The sequence below is a fragment of the Microcebus murinus genome, chromosome 11, assembly GCF_040939455.1.
Source record: "Microcebus murinus isolate Inina chromosome 11, M.murinus_Inina_mat1.0, whole genome shotgun sequence".
Lineage (NCBI taxonomy): Eukaryota > Metazoa > Chordata > Mammalia > Primates > Cheirogaleidae > Microcebus > Microcebus murinus.
In genome coordinates this window covers 10,096,160-10,102,993 of record NC_134114.1, presented here as the reverse complement: position 1 = coordinate 10,102,993, position 6,834 = coordinate 10,096,160, and the positions used below count along the sequence as shown (strand labels likewise).

Sequence of the window (6,834 nt, the reverse complement as noted above, 5' to 3'; positions counted from 1 at the left end):
TTTTTTAAATTTTTTTTATTTTGGCATATTATGGGGGTACAGATTTTAAGGTTTCAATAAATGCCCATTTCCCCCCCTCCCCCCAAAAGTCTGAGTCTCCATCATGACCATCCCCCAGATGGTGCACATCTCACTCATTATGTATGTATATACCCGCCCCCCTCCCCCCTCCCACCTCCCCAATACCCTATTACTGTAGCACCTATGTGTCCACTTAGGTCTCGGCCTTTTGGCTAAGATCAAGTGTAGTATCTGTTCTTATCAGTTTAATTAAAAATCCCATTTTTTTGGATGATGTTTATAAAAGACATGCATATTTATTGCAGGGTGGAGGAGTGCAGAAAACTAAAATTCCCCAAGAAACTTTAGTCCTGAATGGTCACACCACTTCTGGATTCCCACTGTGTGAGTCTGTGTCACTCTTTCTAGGGACACACGCACACACACACACACAAATTAACAGGCATACAAAAACAGGCTTATAGTCCATACTGCTTATAACTTTTTAAACGCATTTTTTATAATGTAAATATTGTTTTAAAACACAAATTTTAATGGATGACAAATATTCCTTCCTATTGATGTTACATCCTATTTATGTTTGAAATTAGGCTGTCACACATATATAGGTTATTTTTCTCTCTCTTTGTAAGTAACCCTGTGGTTAACACCTTTATTAATAAATAACTGTTTATATATTTTCTTCATCACAATAAATGGTACAGAGATTTTTGATGAATATTGATAAATTACCTATTGAAAAAGATGTAGCCGGTAACAGTCTCACCAGTTGCCTATAAATATCCACTTTCTCAAAACCTCAGTAATACTGAAAATTATCATGAAAAGTACTTGCTTATATGATGAGCTAAAAATGAGGCTGGTATTTAAAGTTCTTCTGTTTGTACATAAGTTGAACTCTAAGAAGTCTCTTTACTGTCCAAGTGAAATTTTTTCTTTTGTGCATCAGCTTTTCCCATTTTGGCAATTTTCCTACTCACATATTCAACTCTATCGTCTATGTAGTAGCATTTTATGTATTAGGAACAATGACCTATTGTGTGTTATTTATGGTGCACCAATTTCCTTCTGGTTTTGCTTTTCAGATCTTGCTTTTGAAAGCTTTTGTTGCATAAACATTTTAAATTTTTATGTGATCAAACCCATCAATCTTTTACTTTATGTTCTCTTTTCTTTATTTCTATGCTTGGAAGTGCTTTCCTTACTGTGAGACAGATCTTTACCTGAAACAACACATTAAACATTGTTTTACAACTGCTGCTATTTTTAGTGGTTCTTTTCTGGGCGGGTGTGCCTTGTGAACAGTTGAGTTGAGTGCTGAGGAGAGGATACTGCTGGGAGACTTTCACTTCTGCTTAGGCTCTGAAGGCTTTTCCTCCTAGTAACTCCAAGCAGTAAGACTGACGAGAGAAAGGAAGAACAAATCAGCAGACTTTGAACAATTGTTTTTGCCAGGACTGAGAAGAGGCAAAGCGTCCGTTCAAATTGTGGCTTCCACGGTGCAATTCTGTTGGGCTCCATCCTTCGCAGGGAGGCTGGGTCTTTGGAGGCCCCTCTGCTTCCTTCCTATCTGGTGAAGAAAGAGAGGGGGACAAGGGAGGAGGGAGGTTTGTGAGAGAGGGGAAGTCATTCTTCTGTGCCTCCTATCTGTCTTCATCTGCTCATCTTCCTCCCAGCTTTTTCTGAGCTGAAAATCAAAACATGTGCCCAGATGTTTAATTCACAATTAAACGCAGCACAAATGTGAGTTTTCATGTCGTTGAGGGACAGTCACTCAAGAGTGAAATTTAAGAGATCAACTAAAAGGAATGGAGTGGTGTGGGTGCACTAGAACCTGAGCCCCCAGGCAGACACTGTCTGTAGCGGGTCTTTTCCCCCTGGTCAGTCTCTGCAAGCATCATGAGACAAGTAAGCCTTGATCTCAGTAGTCATGATCAGAGCTCTTTGTGCTATGGGAGTCATTCTCAGGAATTTACACATAATCAGTAGAGAGAATGAGAACTGGAGAATAGAATAGCATTAAACAGTAAATACGTCATCTTTAATTTCCTTTATGTAGCTGAGGTCTTTGCAAATTATTTAGCTGCATTCTGCTCCACTGTGAGAGCAACTGAGGGCTTCTGATGTTGGAAGGAGACTGTGCTGTTGTTCAGATTGTTCAGATGTGCAATTTTGCTTAAGGATATGGCTAGGTGAAGGGCATAGAAGGTCATAGAAGGAGACAGGGTGAATGTCACCATCCATATCTATCAGAATCTGATGTTAAACATGAAAACATTCTTCCTATATTTATATTGGGCCACTTATTGGTTCAGCAGAGTATAGCTCTTTACTGAAATTGGAGGATATGTTTGGAATGGCCTCGTTCAAAACCGAGACTCCTTGGAGAGTGACAAATTCTCCTTGGGAGCTTCTGCTTTGGCATCTGAAGGCCAAGGTGGTCATCCTTCATGGAAGCTTCTGGTGGAGAAACTTCCTCTGATGGCCACTGGGCTCTTGTATGAGCAGGTTTAGCTGCCCCAGGGTGCATGGCAGGGATGATTCACCACCTTATATCTTAATGGTTCTCTTGCCTTCTGATTGCAGTCCCTCTTCTGGCCAAACCCAACACCCTGAGTGATGGCATGACAGAAAGTCAAGGAGCAGACCGATGCTAGGTGCTGGAGAAGAGGTGCATGCCTTTTGCTTTCCAGGAGTGTAACTGAAGAGTAGAAAGATGAGGCATTTAAATACATAATTTATTGCATCTATTGATTTGACCTGAGGCAGTTGGAGAAGATATAGGTCAGCAGAACCCAGAAACTCTCGAAGAACACAGGCTCCTTAGCTCTTTTATGCATAATTTATACTCTTTCTCTTTATGTCTTCATTCTTTTCTGTGGCTCAAAACCTCCATTGTCCTCTCTGACCTTTCTTCATGGTGAAGCTGACTCCTAGAACTCTGTCTCTAATTGCTGTTTATTTAATTTACATGTGGATTGCTTATTTATGAAATCATTATTGTAAGGTAAAGGCCATATTACCAAGGTGGCACAGAATGGAGTAAGCACACTCTAAACTAGTCCTAGACCTATAACCTTATTAGTTTCCCATTATTCTTGGCTCACTTTACTCATTTTTGTGATCCCAGAAATGCAAACTGTCTCCCAGTTCTGCATGTTTTCTCTTGCTCCCTTCTCAGGCCTGGCTCACTTGTACAGTTTCCCTTGCAATTGCTGTTTTAAGTCCTTGGTGCCTTCTGCACTCTACCATACAATAGTAGACACTATTTCTCAGACTTTACTGCATATTAGAATCATCTGTCTTGATGGTATCTGTTGCATCAGAATTCCTGGGGGTGAGATCCAAGTTTCAGTGTTTTCTTTTTTTTTTTTTTTTTAGGTAGCTTTCCAGGTGATTTAAACAGGTGGAAGGTTTGAGATCCTGTGCATGAGAGTCTTGCTACTCAAAATGTGTGCCTCAGGCCAGCAGAAAGAACCTTACGTGGAACTTATTTGAGATGCAGAATCTCAGGTTCCACTCCATCGTCCTGCAGAGTCCAAATCTGTCTATTTTTTATTTCAGCATATTATGGGGGTACAAATGTTTAGGCTATGTGTGTTGCCTTCCCCCCCCCAGAGTCAGAGCTTCAAGCGTGTCCATCCCCCAGATAGCGTGCATTGCACTCACTATGTATGTATATACCCATCCCCTCCTCCACCCTTCCATCTGCCCGATGCCTGATAAATGTTATTCCTATATGTCCACTTAGGTGTTGATTAGTTAATACCAATTTGCTGGTGAGTACATGTGGTGCTTATTTTTCCATTCATGGGATACTTCACTTAGTAGAATGGGTTCCAGCTCTATCCAGGAAAATACAAGAGGTGTTATATCACCGTTTTTTCTTATAGCTGAATAGTACTCCATGGTATACATGTGCCATATTTTACTAATTACTTGTGTATTGATGGGAACTTGGGTTGTTTCCACTTCATTGCAATTGTGATTGTGCTACTATAAACATTCGAGTGCAGGTGTCTTTTTTGTAGAGTGTCATTTGTTCTTTTGGGTAGATGCCCAGTAATGGGATTGCTGGATCAAATGGTAGGTCTACTTGTATCTCTTTAGGGTATCTCCATATTGCTTTCCACAGAGGTTGCACTAGTTTGCAGTCCCACTAGCGGTGTAGGAGTATTCCTATCTCTCCACATCCATGCCAACATTTATTATTTTGGGACTTCCAAATTTGTATTTTAACGAGACCATCACTTGATTCATGTGCACACTGAAGTTTGAGAAGACTAAAGATCCTCTTCAATCAATTACAATCAACAGTCTTGTTTTCCATTCTCATTAGCCAAAGATCACCAGAAATGCACCAGAGTCAAACAAGTTGTGTTGATTTCACTTGTTCCAACGTGGGAAATGCTCCTTGGAGGAACCATGGGGACTCTACTTAAGAGGGGACTCTACTTAAGAGGGAGAGGCACATTGTAGGACTTGGGCTTGTGCTGTGTGATTTAAGAAAAGTGAAACAGAGCCCACTTTTGTCGCGCCCGCCTCGCCAGCAAGGAAGACGCGGCAACAGGAGTTCTTCTGACCGTGCTTTAATGGGGTTCCCTTTAAGCTTACATGATGCGGAAGACGCTGAGGCGTTCTCAGCGGCTGCTTATAAAGGCAGTAAGTACACTGGGCATTGTCTGATTGGATAAGGCACTTGGAAGGGAGGAGACAAACTCTGCACATGCGCTGAGCAATTGTTTGTCAGACTAACAACAGGGTTTGACCAAGAAGCGGGCGCCATCTTGGAATGGCGTTGCCACCGCGCCCCACATCTCCCCCTATTTTATTAATTAAATGAGAACTGAGCAACCGTTTAGCAAGGATGCAGAGCCTCACTTACCCAACAACAACCACCTTACCTCGTGCAATGAGCAAAACTCTGAGATGTGCAAAGGCTGGTTGTGGGACTGAGGACATGCCTTCTCTGGTGCAAAGGCCATGTCTGCCAAATGCCTGGGGGTAGGAGCGGGTGCAACCCAAACCTAGGCTAACCCTTAAGCATGGTCAACCACACCTGTGTAGACTGTCCCAGTTCAAGCGCAGCAAATGCCTGTGCCAATACCACATGGTCCCTCCGTCTCTGGGCCTGTAGCCTACAGATGCACCACAGTCCGCCAACAGCCGCAACGATCAGCAAAACGGCCACGGCTGCAAGACCGGACCATTCCTTCAGATGATGGGTGGCTTGTTGAATCCATGCTGTCAGTCCTGTGGCAAGGCTCAGATCCACACGAGTGGAGTTCACGTGCACGATGGCCAGTCTCAGGTCTCTGAGTGAGGAATCAAACTGTGCAGACCAGTTGCCTGTTAGATGCCTAGACAGCTGTTTAGAAAGATTAGCGGCAAAGGTAAAGTTCTCAGAGCACAGAAGTGACACAGAGGCCGGTCATTCTCCACTCACAACCCAGCTGCGCAAACTGCCAAAGAGTGTCCACCTGGTCCTGTACTAAATCCACTCGCTGATTCAGGCTTGAGTGTCGAGGGCTGCGGCTACTCCAGCAGATAGATTGTTGAGAGCCTGAGCAGTATGAATCGCAGCTGTGATCCCAAAATCTCTGCGAGATCTAAACAGAGTCATAGAGCTAGGCTGAGGCCACACCACTTTAGTCCAGGCAACAGAGCAAGTAGGCCAGCTTCCTCTCTGGACGGCGTCCCTTGCGGGGCTGCGTCTCCGTCACCCCGTGTCCCGCACACGCCGCGCGGAGAAAAGGCGGGTGCCTCTGCCCGAGGAGCACGCAGCCGCGCGGGCCTCTCTCTGCTTCTCGCATGCTTCCGGCGAAACTCCTCTGTCTTCTGTCCTGTCCTTTCCTTTGTCATTTTTATTTTTGGTACCTTTACATTTCTACCTCTCCCTTTTCTTCTACCTCTCCCTTTTCTTCTACCTCTCCCTTTTCTTCTACCTCTCCCTTTTCTTCTACCTCTCCCTTTTCTCCTTTCTTCTTTCTCTCCCTTTTCTCCTTTCTTCTTTCTCTCCCTTTTTCTCCTTTCTTCTTTCTCTCCCTTTTTCTCCTTTCTTCTTTCTCTCCCTTTTTCTCCTTTCTTCTTTCTCTCCCTTTTTCTCCTTTCTTCTTTCTCTCCCTTTTTCTCCTTTCTTCTTTCTCTCCCTTTTTCTCCTTTCTTCTTTCTCTCCCTTTTTCTCCTTCTTTCTCTCCCTTTTTCTCCTTTCTCTCCCTTTTTCTCCTTCTTTCTCTCCCTTTTTCTCCTTCTTTCTCTCCCTTTTTCTCCTTCTTTCTCTCCCCTTTCTTCTTTCTTTCTCTCCCTTTTCTCCTTCTTTCTCTCCCTTTGCAGGTCGGGCTGCGCTTTCCCTCCCTGCGTTTTCCTTTTTTGAGCTCTATATTCCTTTTTTCCACCTTTTACCGCGGTACCTCCCTTACTGCTTCTCTCTGAGCTTGCTTCTTGCAAGTCACTCAGTGCACTTTGGCTAGCTGCTACGCGCGGGCCTGAAGTCTCATCATACAGGCATTTCATGATAATAGGCCACAAAAAGTGCCGCAGCAGAATATTACCCATTTTTTGGAAGCAGGGGAGTTTTGGCCGTCCCACACGTCAGTTCTGAACTCTACCTCTTCCGAGGTCGTCTTCCGCTGGTGCCTCAAAGTTGTTTCAAGTTCCCGGGTTTCGGCACCACTTGTCGCGCCCGCCTCGCCAGCAAGGAAGACGCGGCAACAGGAGTTCTTCTGACCGTGCTTTAATGGGGTTCCCTTTAAGCTTACATGATGCGGAAGACGCTGAGGCGTTCTCAGCGGCTGCTTATAAAGGCAGTAAGTA

At 44.0% G+C, this 6,834-nt stretch overlaps 1 pseudogene; it reads left to right on the top strand.

Annotated features, from left to right (window-relative positions):
- The first annotated feature begins 213 nt into the window (after window positions 1-213).
- Window positions 214-322, top strand: LOC142874122 (uncharacterized; annotated as a pseudogene).
- Window positions 323-6,834: the final 6,512 nt, after the last annotated feature.